At 40.4% G+C, this 21,400-nt stretch overlaps 1 long non-coding RNA gene across 3 annotated transcripts in view; it reads left to right on the top strand.

The window, feature by feature from the left end:
• Positions 1–21,400, top strand: part of LOC102165006 — a 320,646-nt gene that overhangs the window by 122,886 nt on the left and 176,360 nt on the right. Inside the window, exon 1 of one of the 3 annotated variants that reach the window (XR_002340478.1) lies at positions 20,340–20,646. The exons of the other annotated variants lie outside the window; for them this stretch is intronic. This is a non-coding gene — a long non-coding RNA (uncharacterized LOC102165006). Of the gene's footprint in view, positions 1–20,339; positions 20,647–21,400 lie in introns of those variants that run through there. 3 annotated transcript variants of the gene reach the window in all.

Below are 21,400 nucleotides of genomic sequence, written 5' to 3'. Positions count from 1 at the left end.
GTTTACTTAAGTATGTAGCCTGCTGACAGCTGGCAGGCTCGCAAACAGAAAATGAAGATGGACTAGCTCCGATTGCCCCAGGGTTGCCTCCTTCCTGAAGTCCTATAAGGAAGTCCTAGCTGTCCCTAGCTGGCCTTTGCTAGCAAACAGGCAGAAACCCTTCCTCCTCACTAATGCTAGTGTAGACTCACCCCTTTCCACCCGCAAAACACTTGAAGTGTGTAGAGTGATGATGACAAGCCTGAGTTTCCTACCTACCAGCTGTGTGACCTTCAACAATCCTTAAACATTTCCCCATCTGTAGAAGGAGTATATCTACTTATTATTATATCTCATAGTAATTTTTAGGACTAAATGAGATAGCTCCTTTGAGCACTTAGTAGAGTGGCGGAGTGGTTTAAGCACTCAGGGAAGATGAGCTTAGTGATTCTCAACTGGAGTTGATTTTGCTTTTAGGGGACATTTGACACTATCGTAAAACAATTTAATTGTCACGTCTTGGGGAGGGGTTGCTACTGGCATTTAGTGCGTAGAGTCCACATGTGCCACTAAACATCCTGCAATGCACAGGACAGTCCTCCCTCTAAAAAAAGAAAGAAAGAAAGAAAAAGAAAAAAAAAAGAGAAAGAAAGAATTACTGTGTCCAAATATCAATAGTGCTGAGGTCGAGAAACTCTGGTTGTGCACGTTATTTTCCTGTGGACATAATACCTCTTTAGTCTGGATTTCTTTCTGAAGACATAGCACACTAGATGTGGAAGAGATGTGAGAAATCAAACGCTGTCATCAGGTGATGTTCATGGAGGTGGGGTCAACTTCCGTATCCATTGATTTTACTTCCCTTGTTATCCCGTAGTGCACTCAGCTGACTCTCCAAGAAAAAAAGAGTCCAGGCCACCATGTCTACATTAGCGCCCTTATTTCTTTGATCTTAGAAGATAAACTACTGAGTCCTGAGGCTTCACTTTTTTTTAATGACTTGTGTTTATAATTTTTTCCCTTAAAGAGCAATGCTATACAGACTCCATATTTAAAGAATTGCAGTTTTTAAAAAATTGTAATTTACCATTCTTCTTGAGTCTGATTTCATTCAAAGACCAGAATCCATAGTCGTTTCAGCATGGTCATGCTGCCAACACCTTGAAAGCTTTGTAGTCATTTCAGTTCATTGAGCACCATCTATTTGCCCAAACCATGCAGGGTAATGAGAAATGGTAATGGATACAATGAATATATGATACCAGTCAGTGAGAAAGTTGGGGACTGTGCAGTTAATTACCAGTGTGGTACGTGTTATGAGAGGGAACAGATAACATGGAGATTTAATGGAGTCCTCGAGGTGCAAGAAGCCTTGCCGAGGAAGTGACATTTGTGCTCGTCAAATGAAGGATGACTCAGGTAAGAGCCTGTGGAGATTGGAGTTTGGGGAAGAACTGAAAGACACGTGATTAGGGAGTCTATTTGTTACAACTGCTCTCAATGTGGCTGTATAGTTTAGAGCACTGAAAAGGAAACCCACTGGTATGTATTCTGGCTCTGATCAAGTTTAGATAACATTTTAGGTCCAATGAAAAATCATTATACTGTTAGCTCTTCCCTGAAAAAAAAATTTCACAGCCTAGCAAAATATGGAATAATTATGCATTTTTCTTCTGCCTTTCAAAGTCCTCAAATGTGAAATGTCTTACATCTCCCTTCTAATGCGTTCCTTGTTTTGCTTATTTTGTTCAGCATCAATCAGAGCTAACACAATCCCGTTTTTAATAGCTCTCTTTCAAAGTCTGTTGATGTGCCAGTTGGTATGAATCGTCCTAAATGTCCTCCCTCATGGGCAAGACCCATCTGTCAAGATCTACAAAGTGATGTTTCCTGCTTATGGGAGACATCGATTGTAGAGCTGAATGCCCTGCCAAGGGGAACTCTGCTAAAGCTGCATGCTAATACACCAATGCCCTGCAATCTCATCTTTCAGAATCGCAGAAAAACACAAATCCCACAGACCCACAATTAGTAATGAAGAGCTGTTTTTCCTAGTCTGACACATAGAAATAAAGTTTACTATAAATGCATGGTTGCCAAATTTAACAAATACAAATATAAAATATCATTTTTAATATAAATGCTTCCTATACATAAGACATACTAAAAGACTCCCACATTTGTTATTTATCTGAAGTCTTCCCTTTAAAAGCATCGTGGAATGTTAGAAAAGCTTTCACTCATATATTTGCCTTTGAGACATTGCTCATGTGTCATTTTCTGTGATGCCTCCCTTGACCACTCTATTTAAAACTGGGTGAGCCTGGATGTCTCTTTCTTGCTTTTGTTCTGACCACAATAAATCAAGTTATTTCTGTATTTTGCATGTTGACTGTCTTCTCCCCTTGTATGCGAGTTCCTTGAAGACATGGATCTGGTCTGTTTTATTCACTGCAGTATCCTCAGGACCTAGAACAGACCCGGCCTGTGGTGGGTCCTCAGTAAGTAGGTAGTGAAGTCATTCATCCGTCTATTTATTCATTCATTTGTAAACAGTTATGGTTAGAATCAGAGACTGTAGAAACGCACTGAGTCGCGTTTGAATTCTGGCTCTAGCGTATATGTAACTGCGTGTGTGTGTCTGTGATGCCTGTGATGTCAGATGAGTTGTGTCTCTTTCGGAATATCGGTCTCCTCCTCCGGAAAGTGGATATTAGCATAATCCCTCTTGGACGGATGTACTAACAAAAAGATAATGCCTACAAAGTCCCTGGCACAGGACCTATAGCATTGCAAGCATTTAATAAATGGAACTATTATCCATTTAGCAAATATTTATTGAGCATCCTTTCTGTCTCGGAAGGTTCTGAGTATTGGGAAGATCACAGTGAGCAGCACAGGATCTTTGACCTCAAAGAGTGAGAAACTAGTGAGAAACTAAGGAGTAAACAATCAGGAAGTTGTCATAGATCATAATTAATGCTGCGGCAGTGGTGGCACAATGATCCCTGGATGCATTAGGAGAGCCCTGGACCCAGAGGGCGGTGGGCGGGAGGAGTCGTAAAAGGTTTCATGAAAGAATTGTTATCTGTTTTAAAATAATGTATGTAGCTAATCAGAAGCAGAGGAGATGGGAATGGGTAGGGTAGAGAAAGTATTCCAAGAAGAGGGAACAGTGGATATCAGAGCCCGGAGGAAAGGGCACTTGACTTACGCGTTGGGGAAGGGCAAGCAGGTCCGTGTGGCTGGAGACAAACGTGGGGAAGGGGAGCAACAAGGAGCCTGGAGACCAGCAGGTCAGCTCATGAAGGATCTTATAAGCTTGTCAAGGAGTTTAGACCCTAACCTGGGGACAGAAGGGCCATTGAGGCCAAGATTTACATTTTAAGAAGATGCCTTCATCTGGAGTATGGAGATGGATTTGGGGGAGTAGAGGTGAAAGGGAAGACAGTAAGGAGGTTTGGATAGTGATCCAGATATAGCAGAATGGGGACCTGAAAATTCCTGTGGATGGGAAGAAGTGATTTAGAGGATAATTAAAGATAGAACAGAGGGGGTTTGAGCCCTGGTTATCTCGTTGGGTCTTAAAATAACTTTGTAAGGATCTCTTGTTTTCTGTGAATATGTTTCCTTATGATGCCATTGTCTGATTTTGAGATCTGATTTTGGTATAGTTCTGACCTCATAGAATAAGTTGAGAAATAGTCTATCATCTTGAATTTACTGAAGGAATTTGTATAGAATTGGCATTATTTCTCCTTTAAACATTTGGTTGAATTCATCTGGGCTTAGAGTTTTCTTTGTGGGAAGGATTTTAAATACTAATTTTATTTCTTAAGTAGATCTGTGTTATTCAATTTATTTATTTTTGTGTGAACTTTGATAGTTTGTTTTTCAAAGAATTTGTCCATTTTAGCTACATCATCGTTTCTGTTTAATGATGTTCATAATATTCCCTTTTTATCATTTTAATATCTGTAGAATATTGTCACTTTACTCACTCCTGGTATTGATATTTGTCTTTTCTTTTTGTGTCATGATCTGTGCAGCTAGAAGTTTATCAGCTTTATTGATCTTCCCAAAGAACTGAGGTGGGAGAGGTTGGTTTTTTGTTTTTTGTTTTTGTATGTTTTTGGTTTTTGTTTTTTGGCCTTGCCCATGGCATGTAGAAATCCCAGGCCAGGGACTGAAACTCACACCACAGCAGTAACCAGAGCCATAGCAATGACAACGCCAGATCCTTAACCTGCTAAACCATCAGGGACTCTCCTAAAGAAGCAAATTTTTGTTTCATTGGTTGTCTCTATTATTTTTCTGTGTTTTATTCAATTAATTTCCACTTTGATAGTAATTATTTCCTTTGTTCTCATTGCTTTGATTTAATTTGTTCTTCTTTTTCTAGTTTCTTAAAGTAGAAGCTGAGGTAATTGATTTGAAACCTTTCTTCTTTTTTAATAAAGGCATGAATTGTGATGTATTTCCCTGCAAGTATTGCTTTGGTTGCTTCCCACAAATTCTGATATGGTGTGTTTTCATTTTCATGCAATTGAAAAAACTTTGTGGATTCTCTTTTAATTTATCACTTAGAAATGTGTTGATTTACCAATATTTGGAGATTTTCCTGATATATATTTCAGTTATTTATTTCTGATGTAATTTTAGTGTAGTCAGGAAAAAAACTTTGTCTAACCTCTAGTTTCTTTGTGCACTTCTCTCATCTGCATTCCTCTGTCCTGACAACAATACTCTTTGGATTCTCAGCACTATCTTCTTACCTGGGGGGTCCCTTGGACTCTTCTTGGGTTATAGTTTTCTCATGTCATCATCTAGAAGCTTTCTCAATGCAGAAAGCTGTGGCAATGATAGGACTCACTTCTTTTTTTTCCCTATCTCTCAGGGAATATTTTCCTTGTTGCTTGATGTTCACTGCCTTAAAAACCTTTGTTTCATTTTTTTTTTTTTTTCTTTTTTGGAGGAAAGGGAGTTATGCATAGGTGGCAAATTTGGCCTCCTGTTACTCCATCTTGGCTGGAAGAAGTCCCTTCTATATTATTTTAAATCTGGCAAAAAAAGAAAAAAATTAGTTTACTCATACTTTAGTATATACCTGTAAAAGATAAAAATACTTTAAAAAAATCTTCTTATCTCACCTTTTCAAAATTGATGATCTTTTAAAATGTACATCGTTCAATTATCTCATAAATGTCATTTTATTTTTACCACTTGTTTGCTTGAATCAGGATCCAATAAAGTCTAAACCTTGGGTTTGGTTGGTGTGGATCTGAAGGCCTTTATAATAAATCTGTATCTTACCATTCCATCTCCCTCTTCTCTTCCTACGCCTCACTCTCTCCTTGTTTATTTTTTTCAGGAAGCATTCTTTGCCTTATAGAGTTTTCCACAGTTGGGATTTTGCTGATTACACCAGCATATTTCTCTGACCTTTTTTCCCCTACAAATTATTAACAGATCTAGAAGCTTGATCAGGTGTAGGATCCATGTATTTATTTATTTGTTTATTTATTACGGCCACACGTGTGGCATATGGATGTTTCAGGCCAGGAATTGAATCCAACCTATACTGCGTAGCTGCAACCTACCCCACAGCTGTGGCAACGCCAGAACCTTTAATCCACTGCATGAGGCTGGGGATCAAAACTGCCTCTGCAACAGCCCAAGCTGCTGCAGTTGGATTCTTTTTTTCTTTTTTTTTAATTTATATTTTTTAAATTAAGGTTTTTTTTTAATTTATATTTTAAATTTTTTTTTTTTTTTTTTTTTTTTTTTTTTAAGGGCTGCACCCATGGCATATGGAAGTTCCCAGGCTAGGGGTGGAATCAGAGCTGTAGCTGCTGGCCTATACCACAGCCACAGCAATACCAGATCTGAGCTGCATCTGGAACCTACACCATAGCTCATAGCAACACCAGATCCTTAACCCACTGAGCAAGGCCAACGATTGAACCCACATCCTTATGGATACTAGTTGGATTCATTACCACTGAGCCACGATGGGAACTTCTGCAGTTGGATTCTTAACCCACTATACCACAGCAGGAACTCCAGGATCCATGTCATTTTACAATGTGCTTTATTAGCTCTTTGTATTTGAGCTAATATACGGTAAATTCCTGAGAAAGTCACAGAAAGAGACATGGCTTTGTGAATTTTTTTTTTTTTTTTTTTTTACCATATCTAACCATGGATTATTCAGTCATGTCTAAAAGAAACAGTTTAAATCATAAAAAAGTTAATACAGGGAAAGAGATAACCCAGAAAATTTAAAAATATAGTGAGCTAAAATTCTGAGCTGAGTGCCCTAGAAAGGACATAGCAAGGAAAACTGGAGATGGCTGAAGTGAGGCCGGTTGGTGAATTTAATTTCAGATTTTATTATCCTAATTTAAACATTCATAAAAATGAAATAGGTCATTATCAAGTGCTTAATTTTCAGTGTAAGCCATAAAAATGTGTGTACACATAAGACAGCTTGAATTATAGTTACGACTTTTGACTCCAGTCTCCAGGGATTTGGCGCCTATAGGATAAGAGTGTGGTGAAAAATTCTTATTAGCCTAATTTCTTCTTTCCTTCCTTTACTCATCCACTCATTCTTTTATGTAATTGGTCAGTAATTTAGCCATACTTCCATTCATAAATGAAGGTGGCAGACACAGGGCTTACCCTGATGTATAGCAGAAGGACCTCTTCCTTGAAGGCCTCAGTCTTGGGGAAGACAGGTGAAAAGCACAAATGATTGAGTATTATACAAGAACGTCGTTGAAAATTGCTGTGGGAAACCAAAGAATGAAGCGACTTTATTTACCATGCAAACGCAGGAAAGATGATCTTTCCTCTGTTTTCTGAATTTTACTACCAAAACATATATAATTTTGATTGTCTCCATAAAACAGTAAAAAAATTTAAATCTGTTTGCAGTAGATGCTTTCAGAGCTACTTTATAGTCCTAACATTTTCTGAGAGTCTGAGTTCTGAGACCTCTGAGATGGATTCTGTTGGTCAAGGTGACAATGTCAACACAGAGATGTAAATATTTACAGGATGGTTGTAATTCAAGGTAATTAAGAGAGGGAAAAACAAGCAAAAGGTCACAAAAGGCAGGGAAGCAGGGATGATGCAAAGAACATGAACCAGACCTCAAAACCCCATCAATGAAGCAGACTGGGCTCCAGGAAATACTACATCCAGGGGCAAAAATATGAGATTCACTGTCTGCAAGTGTCTGTGAGATCAAAGTCTATAGCTAATATTTATTGAGCACTTACTATATGCCATGTACTCTTTTACATGTTTTCATTCATTAAATCCTCACAAAAACTCTATGGGATAGGTTTTATTACTAGTCCCATTTATCAGGAAACTGAGGGACAGAGAGGGTAGATGGGTCATAGCTAATATGTGACAGAACTGAGATTTGACCCTCTGATGCAGAGGCTATTCCCTTTCATGTATACGAAGGAGGACAAGTCCTAAGAACTTAATTCAACATGCTGGAGGTTCAGGAGAGCTGATAGTATAGTCCTAGTCTTGGCCTGAAGACCTGAGGACCAAGAGAGCTGATGGTGTATGTTTCCAGTCTGAAGGCTGGTAGGCTTGAAACCCAGGAAGAGTTGATGTTTTGGTTTCAGTTTTCAGCTCACATTGTCCAGAGATGCCCCAGTTCAGGGCCATCAGGCAGGAGGAATTCCCTCTTATTCTGCCCTTTTGTTTTATTTAGGTCTTCTACTGACTGGATGAAGCCCACCCACATTAGGGAGGGTAATCTGCTCTATTGGTCGACCAATTCAGATGCTAATTTCTTCCAGAACCACCCTCACAAACACACCCAGACTAATGTTTGACCAAAGATATGGCAACCCTTGGCCCAGTCAAGTGGACACATAAATTAACCATCACAGATGGACACAGAATCTTCCACCATCACTGATAACCAACCATGTCCCTTTGCAGTCATTGAGCTAAAGTCACATCCTCTGCAGAATTCATAACTCTGGATTTATTGTGGTGACAAAGGGGGTATAATTAATCGAGGCCATAACCCTACCAGCCACTTCTTAACCCTCAATGGGCTCATGTCTTCCAGGTGAGCTGACAGTGGTCCTTACCAAGAAAGGGTTTATTATGTAAATTATAGCATCACATTATAGGTTTTATTATTAACCTTAAAATGGTTATTTCAGAAGTCTCAGGAATCATGATTTCATAATTGGTGAGATGGTAGTGGCAATACATTTCCTCTCAAATTTAGTCACATGAGAGATATTAAAGTCTTAACCTGCAGAGAGTATATGTGGATGGATATTTTGCGTATGTGAGCGTGATTAGGCTTTCAACTAGCATTTAATTTCAGAACATAATCTAGCCTAACCTGTTCCCAAATCCAAAAGGATAAGAATGAGGAGAAGGAACCTCTGTGTACTGGAAGTAAACTCTCTATGTGACATCAGGCTGAGGACCACCCTCTGAAGTGTCTAAGTCCAAGTGATGCAACTATAATGCAAATAAATTGCAAAACAAAGCTATAACTCAAGCAAAAAGGCGGAGGATTTTTAAGTGGTGACAAATAATGAAACTTTGGAAGGCCTTTGGCAAAAGGGGATCTGTTAGTTTTTCTTTTAAGTTAACAGTTGTGGAAGAGAACAGAATAGTAGCACCAAAACAGAATTGTCTGGATATCATAGGATTAAGAGAAACCTTTGGGAGAATTGACACTCCTAAATGTTTCTGCAAAAGTGGCCTTCTTAATGATCGGGCTGAGAAAGTAGAATAAAACTCAAGCACCTATATGGAAAAAATTATACCGCTCCCTCAAAAATAAATAAATAAATAAGGTCACGATTGTTTGTTCTAAGAATTAATAGTTGCATTTGTAAGATAAAATTTGATAAATATAATATACATACCCTGAATAGTATTTAGTTTTACCTTGAGTTTTTGGTTCCCATTTTAGGTAGATCTGGTTTACCTGGAATTTCTTTTCCTTCACCATCTAATCTCTGGATAACAAAATTCCCTCTATCAGCTATGCCAACTACACATGTGTTCCCACATTATAGTGATAAGTTAGTAGAAGTTAAGTGTTTGCTCACACTGACTAGGCTTAAGAGGTAGCAGTGTCTCTCTGTATCCTCCGGGATCATGTTTTCTTCTTGGTTTAATCGCATATATTCCCTGGTATATTTTAGACGTTCCTCCACAGCTTGTTTTCTTTGGTTGTCTGTGGCTGGATAAGAATAAGCCAAAGGGAAGGCTGCCAAGAGCTCTGTGTGTAGGATGACAGACCCCTTTAGGGTAAGATAGTTAGAAGAACCCTTTGTGCTAAGAGCCCCTCTCTTCTAGCCTGGAGCCCCTTGGGGCCCATCCTTAACTCCTAAAAGTACATGTCCTAGTTGTAATTCTTCAACTCTCCTGAGAAAACAAGCCTGAATCTGGAGTAAAAATGCGGAGTGGTTGTATTTGTCTTCTAATCTTGCTTTCTCATGCTATTTTCTCCTTCTTCCTGAGTTCTGCTGCTTCTAAGCATTAAAAAAGCTGACTCTAAAGCGTTTGGTCCAGGCTGTCTCTACTTGGCTGTCTCTACTTGGCCAGACAGTAATGATCTCAGGTCCCTTTTCTGTAAAGTCTCTGGACTGGCCTAGATTTCTAACAGCACTTTCAGCTTGAGAAGTCTGTGATCCTAAATGAAATTCCCGGGGCATGTATACGAGAGATTGTCCACTACCACAAGTCCCCCGCCAGCCACTCCAGAGTGGCATTCACTGGTGACCGTTCCCCAGCCTGCTTCTCCAACTCACCTTCGTGAGTTTCCCTCCTCTTGAGGATTGCACCGTCGTCTTCCTGTTTTCCTACTTAGCACTCCCCACTGGCCCACTCTCAGCTTCTTGAAAATGATTCCATCATGCCAAATAAATTACAGGGCTAAGTCCTCTCGAAAGACATTTTTATAAGCTTCTTACCAGGGAGAGGTTTTTAGCTTCTTGGAATTTCCATACAAGTTTTTGTTCATAAGCTTTCATTTGCCTGACATACTCTGAACTGCATATATGGTAATTGTGAAAAAAGCCCATCTCCACCTCTAAATTCTAAGGTCTTGGGAGTCAAGAATGTTGCTAATTCAGTTTGGTGTACCTCTCTTTTCCCCAGATCCCTAGCATAGTGTCCTGTTTGGAGTTTAATAACAATCGAGTGAAAGAATGAATGAAATGAATGTGTAAATCTGTGACAGAAATGTGAGCAAAGGCCTTTGAATATCATGTATAAAATCATGTGTAAGAAATTGGCTAAATTTTTTTAAGAAATCATTACGTACAAAGAGAATGCAGGATCACGTTTGAAAAAAGCCAGGCAGGGAAAAATAAGCTTGGTTTCCCAGAGGTTCTCTTCCTCTACTTCTCAGAGATAGAGGAAGAAAAGATTGAGACCAGGTGCCAGTTCTAGGGCAGCTCGCAGTAGGTCAGAGCGCTACTCAGTTTTGTCAGAATGTCAGCAAAACTGTGGAGCAGGTCAGGCTGAACTCTTGCTCGGTCATTAATTCCTTCTTTGCTTTCTCCCTTTCATCTTCATGGGTTTAATTGTAAATTATCCCTCATTCCTCTGGGCTCTGTTTTCTTTTTTCAAGTTTGTTCCGGTGATTGCAGCCCCAAACAAAAAGTACAAATACTAAATTTCCCCATGTGAAGTTAAAAATTAAAAAAGGCCAAGATGTCACATTCAAAATAAACAAGCATTGCTGAAAGCCACCTGGTGGTTGTTGTGGTTACAACTGGTAGGAATTTTTAGAATTGCATCTTTAGGCAATAGGTTAAAAATGCAAATAAATAAACTTCCAAGGGTTTTAACTAAGAGGAGGAAAATAAAGAGTCACACAAATACCTGGATCATTTATATAATCTGATGATCCAGCATAGATATGCCTTCTCTCTAGGATGGTGTGGTTTCCCTTGCAAATTTTGGAACACATAATCAGGGACAGGGCCACCTGAGGCTGAAGTCAAACTGACTTTTTAGTGTCTGGATGCGTATAAACAAGAGACAGCAAACAATTTCCAGAAGAGAAATCACACTGCATTTGGCTTGGCCATCAGTGGTTCCATGTAATAACAACATCACTCACACATAACTTCGTTTCAGTGGCTGATATTAAGAAAAATCGTTGCTTGCAATATGATGCACAGGGCTGTCAAAATCACACATACATGGCCTTTGGTCTGAAAATTATTTTGTTTTTACAGCATCAATTCAGCAGTGAAAAGTTCATAAATTTGTATTAGGAATATGAGGGCTACGTTACATCCCAAGAAGAAAGCAAAACCCTGTTAGTGAGAAAATGTAGGTCCATCTTCTGAAATCGATGTCTAGGTCCAGCTCATGAGTCAAAGGGAATTTTCTAGAAATCAATATTGGATATAGCTCATGTTTTAAAAAAGTGAGGTCTTCAAAGAGGAATGATTCAATATTTCTGATAAAGGTAGTTGCCCCCGCCTCTAATATGACGTCTTAATTGCATCCATGTAGAAGTTTAAAGCTCTTAGGAGAAAATCCTCTTGGACTGAATTGGATAAACGTTGAGGTCTGAGGTGAGGAGGTTTATCTCAGTGAGAGAACTGGTTATTGTTTTGTAAAAGAGAATGATAGGTGGAGTCGCCAACCTAATGCAATAAGCACCGCTTTTAGGAGAAATTTGAAAATAAGCCCATAAAGACAAAACTGAAACCAATCATTTCCTTGTAAGAGAAAAACAAGTAGAATTAAGTCTCAACACCCATATCAGAAAAGTCACTGGGGAGAAGGTTTCTATGTAGATTTAGCTTTGGGGTTCAGCAAGAAACCAGAGGCAGCCAGCAGTTGAGCAGTGACAGTTTGCTGATACTTTGCTCCTCTGTCGTGTGCTCAACAGTCTTCATTTACTAGGAGCCAGCAAGAGAATATTTATGTCGAATGCTTCCTGCTCTGCCTGTAAAAGGGTTGTGAAAGTAGAGAACGTAGAACTTTCTTCCTAGGATCCTCTTTGCTTTCTTCATTGTTCAGTTGAAACAGTCAAGGAGCAAGAGTTGTGATTTTTTTTTTTTTCCATAAAGCAGCTGCCCTTAATAAGAGCTGGATTTTTGACATTAGGTAGAAAACGGATGGAGTCTACAAAGCAACTGCCCTGGAGAAGGAAAATCTCTCCAGTGCATCAGGAATTCTGGTTCCCAAAGCAAACTGAGTCCAAACGCGGCATGACAGCTCATCCTCACGTTACAGTCAAGGGACCAAGAGGGACCCAGACATTTAGGACCTTCTGCCTTAACCGTCTCCTCATCTTTCCCTAAGAGGACATAGTCCACAGCGCCCGCTGACCTGACTGGGTGTGTGTTTTTCTGACCATCACTGCTGAGTCCTGCTGGGGCTCATTCCTCCACTGTGCCCCCATTTTCCCCCATGTGGGAAAGACGCAGGGAATACCACAGATGAACCTTTGTCACCTCGTGTTCTTATCTATTACTTGGTAGTGATCCAGCTCACTTCCTACTTAGAATCTGCCTTCAACCTGCAAGTGGCAACGTGCCTCTTAGCAGGTGGGCTCTGGAGGGAACAGCTGAAGTTGAGCATCTGCCTTCTGATAAGTGCATAGAGTGAGTCACATGAATAATAACTGCAGCAGGTAGGGGCTCTTGATTGGGGGATCCTGAGAGCAGCATAGGGATCAGGAATCCTAACGCTCACAAAATGACTTATTCATGTATCTGCAATGTGCCTTCAAGTTGTCTTTTTAGAAATCAAAGTGTTTCAAAGTTTCCCAAGCTCCTTTTGTTTCAATTTGAAAGTGATTAAAGATGTATATCTGAGTCAGATAAAATCTAAATATGGCGCTGCTTTTGTTTTAGAAACTGTGAAATCTGTTCCATAGAGACTTTAGGTGCATAAGAAAAGAATTTGAGAACCTTCCATTAACCCACTTTCCTTTTTCCTAACAAGAGACCCCCACTCATAAACAAAATAGGATGAATGGGGCAGAAAATGTATTTGAAAGAGCAAAAGACCTTACTGTAAGAAAACAGACCTCTCTGGTCTGATGACTGGGCAAGAGTTTTCAAGGCAGCCTCTTCTGGAGAACACCAGATACTTGTTTCTTGTGTCTAATAAGCAGCACCCAACATAAAAAAGGAAAGAAAAAAAAAAAAGAAAAAGTCATAAGCACAAGGGAATTCCCGTCATGGCTCAGTGGTTAATGAATCCGACTAGGAACCATGAGGTTGCGGGTTTGATCCCTGGCCTTGCTCAGTGGGTTAAGGATCCGGCATTGCCATGAGCTGTGGTGTAGGTCACAGACACGGCTCGGATCTGGTGTTGCTATGGCTCTGGTGCAGGCCAGTGGCTACAGCTCTGATTAGACCCCTAGCCTGGGAACCTCCATATGCCGTGGCTACAGCCCTAGAAAAGACAGAAAGACAAAAATAAATAAACAAAATAATAAGCAGCACCCCATTTGTGAAACCACAGGCACTTTTGTTTCTTAGCAGGTAGGAAAAAGTATGCAGCTAAAAGCATTTTCATTTATGCTCTTTTCCATTGGTGCAGCTGGCCTTTATCTTGAAAACTGGCAGCCCAAATTAAAGGGCTGTAAGGAATTCATAAACAAAGGAGCAGGAAGGTTCACATCTAGCTTTGCAAAAGTTTTATACAGAGTAAGGTTTAGGGAGAAGAGTACAGGACAGAAAGATTCTTTGGTTCCAAAGAGGGTGTTGAGTATGACAGCTGCACTCGCCACCTAATAGTTGTCAGTGAACCGGGACAGAGCTGCTCATCCTCATTTACTCTTGTAATGGCACCAGGAGAAAACTACACTTACCCCACCACTCTCGCCTGCATTGCACCTGTGCCTTCACCAACACTTACACCTGCGCTACATGCAAATCTCTCAGGCTGAAAGAATATTGGATTTACCAAACCAAAAAGATATCAAAAACAAATTCAGCTTTGGAGGAGAGAGAATGTGTATCTGGCCAGGGGAAAAACACAGCCCACACCCCCCATTTTTTATCACTGCTCTTTCTCTGTGTGTCAAACTCACTTGGACGTCTAACGTTTAAAGGATGACAAATAACTTTGAGTGTTTTCCCCAAAGAGGTGCCAGATTCACTGTGCTGCCCCCATAGTCATTCTAACTAATCTGCACTTCAGGCTCAGAAGGGAATGCTAACCGTCCTGGGGCCACCAAGGGGAAGCTGAAAAGGAAGGGGTTGGTACTGTGTCTGTGGGAGGGAACAGAAGACCAGTTGGCCTAATCCTTTGGGTTCTCTGCCTGCTTTCCTGTGCCAAGTGCAGTTATTCAAACCTTTTTTTTTTTTTTTTAAATTTAGGCCTTTGATATTTGATAAAGCCATTCACCCAGAAATAAGTTATGACCCCAAATTGCTATTTTTGGCCTTCATTTGTCAGTGGGGTATATGATCCCTCCAGGACTTGCGGCTGCAGCAGCTCTTGCTTGCCTAGCCTGTTCTTTGCAGAGACCTTCTGAGTTGCATTTTCGCTGCCATGAGAGCGTGGTGAATACTGAACAGTGAGAGTAATAAGAGAGGTGAAATTAATTGCTCAATGACTCACCAAAATGGCTGGGATCCACGGAAATAGGCATTCTCACCTCACACCTCAGTAGCCACAGTGATTCCAGAATATGCCCTAGAGATCACGGGGGCTATATTTCCTCAAAAGGCAAAGATTCTCTGGGGAGCAGGAGTTCCCGGAGAAGAACATAGTTTCTGGATTCGTGGTAGCGGAGCCCATGCTGGGAATACTAATGAGAGCGGAGGCAGCATTTGTCAGAAGCCACTGCCCATGTTCAGCCCACACTCCAGATTTAAGACATTTCCTTTTCTCTCTGAACGTGTCACCTCCTGAGCCAGGGTGAAATTGCTTTTTTTTTTTTTTTTCTTTTTTATATCCCTTTAGGGCCACACCAGTGGCATATATAGGTTCATTCCCAGGCTAGGGGTCGAACATGAGCTGTAGCTGCTGGCCTACACCACAGCTCGCAGCAACGCCTGGATCCTTAACCCACTGGGCAAGGCCAGGGATCAAACCTGCATCCTCATGGATGCTGGTCAGATTGGTTTCTTCTGAGCCATAACAGGAACTCCTGAAATATCTTATCTTGCTTTCCAGAGTACACATTCATGCGACAGCAGCAAGAAAGGCTTGGTGTGGAGCTCGTCCCTCACCCTGTCACTGAGCTAACCCTCACATTAAAGGGCACCCACCTCTCTGATGGCACCCGTTCACTGAGACAGGACTGGCGTCCAAGCCAGTCAGTCCCCAAGGGTGAAAGTTCTTTTAAGCACATACACATCGCCAGTTGTAATAACAAGCAGTAAAACCACACGGAGACATCTAACGTGCACCTTCATACCTGGAGACCCCTATTATGAGGTAAGAGCGGGTGTCAGAGGGTTGCCTGAGAACCTAACAGAAAACTTTGCTGGAGAAGAAAGGAAATCTTTCCTTGCAGGGGAAATGATGTGTACAGAATAACACGTGGGATTGCCGGTGAGGTTGGTGAATGCAGTGAATGGGAATCAGGATCTACCTGAAAGCCAGCACGGTACACAGGTTCCCCCCACTCTCCGAAAGCATGGCGTTCCCGCGGAATCTTTCCTCAGCTGAAATGGTATAACGTGAAAGCCATTACCTTTAGGACACATCTTGCTAATGAGTGCACAAAATAAATTCGGGTCAAACGCAGATGCTCCCAGACATAGGTTAAAGCTATGGTGGCCTGATGCCGAGTGGCTCCCAGAAAGGAGCTTGGTGGTGCCCCTCTGAGTGCTCAGGGTGAGTGCTGCCTGTGTGGCAGGGTGACTCGCTGCAAAACCAGTGCTGAATGCTGTCTGCACTTTTCGCCTGTTTTCGGAAAAACAAAAATCCTCTTCGGATTTCTTTCTGTTATCGGAAACACGTGCTAATGTAGGTCTCCAGTAAAAGCAAAGTGGCATAATATGAGCTTTCGGAAAGCAGGGGATAGCTTTAGTGATCCGAGGGGTTGAAAGCACCAAGGGGTTAGAGCTGTGGAATCAAAACATTCCCTGCCTGCCACTTACTGAATCGGAGTTTTGCTCTTGGGCCAGTTTACTTAACCTCACTAAGACCTATTTTCTCCATCTGTAAATCATGACTACTAGACATACCTACCTCAAGGGGTCAGAGTACATGTATATGTACATGTGGTTTTCGGTTAGAGCCTGGCACAGGGAGGTTCTAAGTGAATATTAGCTGTTAGTATCGGGACGCAGTATTGTCCAGTGTGTGCACAGCCCAAGAGTTTTCTCCAGTGAGCAGAAGCCAACTCCTAAAGCATGTGAGCACTTGGCTAGATAGAAGCAAAGTAGGACACCGCGTGAAGCTAAAGGCACACTTCTCAGAGGCTCTTCTACGGAGTGTGCAAAAAAGAGATTTGTTTTCTAAGCAAAGTTTCAGTAACAAATTTACAGGAAGCCAGTATGTTTTCAGAAATGAAGTATTCGTAAAGTTTTAAAAGTTGATTGATACCATATAACAGCTCTGTTGGAAGGAAAGAATTACATTAATAAGGAAAGAGTATTCACTGTGGTTGTTAGCCTTAGCAAAAAAAAAAAAAAAAAAAAGTGCATATTATATATTGTACTTATCATTTGAAAAGTTTTAACATATGAATGATATGAGTATCTTTACGCTGATGAAGAATTTGGCCCATAGATAGCCTCTGAATGATGGCGAAAAGTCTCATGCTATCTCTTTTCTGGATTTATGTTGATGCAGGTTATTTCATTCTGTTAAGAGTTTCTAGTTTATATAAATATATATGGGTATATAGTTGTGTATGTGTATATACATTTCTTGTATCCTGGAAGGATATGTAAGAAACCATTAACAGTTTAAATGTCTTTTTTTTTTTTTTTTGTAATGCTTATTTTATTTTTTAAATTAAAATTTTTTTTTCTTGGAGTATAGTTGATTTACAATGTGGTATTAACATCATGTTTACATCAAAATGGATCAGTTATACATATGCATATATCCATTCTTTCCCCACCATAGGTTATTACAGAATATCGAGTAAACCTCCCTACACTAAACAGTAGATCCTTGTTAGTTATCTATAAAAATATATAGTAGTGTCTGCATGTTAGTCCCATCCTCCCATTTGATCCCCCCCAACCCCAATGATTTCACCTTCGGTAATCCTAAATTTAATCTTGGAATCTTTGGGTTTGTTTCTGTTTTATAAATAAGTTCTTTTGTATCATTTTATTAGATTCCACATATAAGTGATACCATATGATATTTGTTTTTGTGGCTTACCTAATATGATAATCTCCAGATTCATCCATGTTGCTGCAAAGGGCATTATTTCATTCTTTTTTACGGCTGAGTAATATTCTGTTTGTATATATGTATCACATCTTCTTTATCCAATCCTCTGTTGATGAACATTTAGGTTGTTTTCATGTCTTGGCTATTGTAAATAGTGTTGCACCCACATCTGGGTGCATATATCTTTTTGAATCATGCTTTTTCTCTGAATATGTGCCCAGGAGTGTGATTGCGGGATCATATGGCACTTCTGTATTTAGGTTTCTAAGGAATCTCCATACTGTTCTCCACAGTGGTTGTACCAATTTATATTCCCACCAACAGTGTAGGAGAGTTCCCTCTTCTCCACACCGTCTCCAGAATTTATTGTTTGTAGACTTTTTGATGATGGCCATTCTTACTGGTATGAGGCGATATCTCATTGTAGTTTTGATTTGCATTTCTCTAATAAATAGTGATGTTAAGTATTCTTTTCATGTGCTTTTTGACCAGCCATCTTCTTTGAATAAATGTCTGTTTTAGACCTTCTGCCCATTTTTTAACAGGGGTAACTTTGGGGAAGCAGCATGGGGGAGTTTGGGTGGAAGGGAGGTATACGTTTTTCTTTGTGTACAACTTTGTACTCTTTTAATTGCTTTTGTATGAGATTCAGTTTACCAATAAAAGAGAATTCGTAAAAAGAACTACACGAGGAACCACATCACCAGAAAGCAGGGGGGACTGTTGGAACCATGAGGCTCAAATCCCACTACTCCTTGTTGTTATGGGTTATAGATGTTGAAATGGAGAGACTTCAGCCCCCTTTATTTCCAGGCTCAGGTAGACTTCAGCCCCCTTTATTTCTGGGCACGGGTAGACTTTAGGTCAGGTAGACTTTAGGTCAACTGCCTTTGGAAACATGAGCCAGCCCGTGTGTAAACATAGAGGCCATAGCAGAAAATCTCGTGGTCCAGCACACACGGTTTGTTCCTTTAGCCCTTAGGATTCTCCCTGCTTCTTCCATTTGCCAGTCAAACTGTCAGGTCAGAGGAACTTGGATGAGAGAAAAGTCACTGCCCTAATAGCTGCTAAGGAAATTCCAGGTTACACAGAGTTATGGGGAGCATGGACTTTGTTAACCTTAAGCAAGATGGCTGGTGCAGGGACCCAAGCTGAGTCTGCATCCTGAGAACACAAAGGCTTCTCTTCCTCTCGCAGACTGCAGAGGTATGGCCGAGGAAGTGGAAGCAGTTTGCAAGCCAAGAGCACCATACGGATGGAAGCTCTTGCTCTTATTATAAGGGCTTGAGGGATGCAGAAGGAGAGGATCTGGCCCCTATAAAGGATTTTCCCCATGAACATCAAAGAATTGACAAGGGGGCTGGTGGGAGGAGGACAAAGGTAGAGCTTGGAATGTTGGCTCTTCCTCAAAGGCACTGTCTATGCATTTTCTTTGCTGAGAATCAAATCCAGAGGCTCCAATGATAATGATTCTCATTTTTATTACCATTTTATTATTCAGGGTTGGCTCAGAGTTTCTTCTCTACCAAAGGCATCTGAATGAAGATGAAAAGTGCCAAATTAATATTTTGATGGAGCCAAGCCCTCTTTCTATAACCAAAGTCTTGGTGGACAGATGTGGTGCCAGCTTGTTGCTGTCACTCGGCTTCCATATGTCATTGTAGCAAGGATCCAGGCTGTCCCTAACTTGTGGAGTTGGGTGTTTCTGAGTGGATGGGACAGGGGAAAGAAGTCTTCTTTTAGTGTTTCCATCAGGTTAATTCTGGCTGTGTTCAAAATACTCAAGGAGGAAATCCCAGAACAGACACATAATAGAGGTTTTTACTAAACACATTGGAATTAACAATACTATGCTTGATAAGGTTAGTTACAGGATTTCTGGCTGAGTGTCAGTAAGAGGGACAGCTAGGATTATGACACAAAATATGTCACTACTCAGTGACTGTAAATCTAAACGTGGTTCAATGTGAGGAGAGAAAGGGAGCATGAAAAACAGAAAAATCAAATTAAACGCATGTTTAAATCAATTTAAAAAAATTATATGTGGCACTTAATGATCAAGGGCTCCCTGTTTGGTGCCTAATAATAATAATAATAATAGTAATAGTAAATAACCAATAATTATAGTTGCTACAAAAATTTTCAGAACAAAGGGGGAGAAGCTAATATTATTGAATGTATTTAGTGATAGAACAGCGGCATCAATTTGTGATGTGTTGGTCAAAATGCTGCTCAAAGCTGTCTGAATAGTTCAGTGGAAATCTCGTCTATACTTGTAAGGCCTATAAAACGTCTGAGCAGTTTGGTCTAAATGTGAAAAAAAAGTAAATGTACTTGTAAAAGATTGGTTTTTTCCTAGTATAAATGGGGGGGAAATGTTTCAGGACTCTTAGTGAAATCCAAGGAAAAGTTTGCATACTGTCCTCATTTCTTTGTTCATTAGTAGAGTGTCTGCTGTAAACTCTGCAAGCCAGGTTAAGTCCAGGTTAATATAGAGGATATAATCAAGATCACTAATTTTCTTCCATTTGGTCTTAATCATGGCCAATTTATGGGATATTTGTCGCAAGTGGAAACAGAGAGTATCACAAAAAATTTTAAACCCTCCTGGGCGGTAGATATTGGTTGAAAAGTTTTGTTTCACTGGTACTTCAGAGTGTGGGAATTTTGTTGTTGTTGTTGTTGTTGTTGTTGTTGCTATTTCTTGGGCCGCTCCCACGGCATATGGAGGTTCCCAGGCCAGGGGTTGAATTGGAGCTGTAGCCACTGGCCTATGCCAGAGCCACAGCAACGCGGGATCCGAGCCGCGTCTGCAACCTACACCACAGCTCACAGCAATGCCGAATCATTAACCCACTGAGCAAGGGCAGGGACCGAACCCGCAACCTCATGGTTCCTAGTCGGATTTGTTAACCACTGCGCCACGATGGGAACTCCGGGAATTTTAATAAATGTTTCTGAGACAATTTATTCATTTACCACCAAATTCATAAAATTATTTTTTCTTGCTGATGTGTCACAGCATCCAAATGCTTTGGACTTGAAAGTGAAGAAAACTTAGAAGAAAACTCTGAGTATCTTTCTTCCTTTCACATGTCAGTCGAGACAAGTTAACGTGTGGAAGAAGTTAACACCTGAAACCTGAATTCATTTCCCTGCATCCTCAGCTAAGAATGTTGAATGACTAGAGAGCTATTTTATTGTTGGTCTTTGTTTGCTTTTTTAAAACAGGTCACAATTTCCAAAGTGATGCACAAGTTGATCTAGGTTTGGGATTCCACCCGATTCTAGAGACCACTTCTATCTGCTAAATATTAGGTATGGCACACGTTGCAAGTTGCCCCCATTGGGAAAGAGACAGAGAAAGAGAGATGGAGAAAAGGATGGAAGGAAGAAAGGAAGGAAGGAAGGGATAGAGAGAGAGGAAGGGAGAAAGGAAGAAAAGAAAAGAGAGAAAAGGGGGAAGGAGAAAAGGAAGGCATTTGGTTTTATATTCTTGTCCCTAAATTTTTACATTTCAGTGATTTATTTATTACATTCATTTGCATTCACTTATTCAACAAATACTTATTGAGAGACTCCCAAATGAAAGTTTATATTCGGTGTGAATGGGTATAGAGGGAGCGGTACAGGAAGGTACAAAGATGAATCAGACATCTTGCCCTCAAAGTGCTTATTGTCTACAAGAGGAGTTTATCACACAATGGCAGTAAAAGGTTGTGTTCCCATCTCACTGGCCAAAGTAAGTCATGTGGCAAAGCCTGATGGGAAAGGGGCATGAATGTTCTCCTACAGGAAGGCGCTGAAAGTCACGTATCCACAGGCTGAGATGCCTGTCCTCTTGCAGGAAGTGCAACAGATAGTTGGGAACAATGCAATCTACTACAGGGAGATAAACACACACAATGCATTGTATATGGGATATATGCATTCTCTAGGTGATACATCATATAGTGGGAAGTAATTGGTATCCTGGATTTTGCTGTTTGCCACTTAGAAACTAGCTGTTTAACTTTGGAAAAGACACTTAACCTCTCTGAGCGTGTTTCCTCACTTGAAAAGTTAGGATAAT

The sequence above is a fragment of the Sus scrofa genome, chromosome 18, assembly GCF_000003025.6.
Source record: "Sus scrofa isolate TJ Tabasco breed Duroc chromosome 18, Sscrofa11.1, whole genome shotgun sequence".
Classification (NCBI taxonomy): Eukaryota; Metazoa; Chordata; class Mammalia; order Artiodactyla; family Suidae; genus Sus; species Sus scrofa.
Note: the sequence above shows the minus strand (reverse complement) of the source record. Positions and strands in the feature narration are given on the sequence as shown.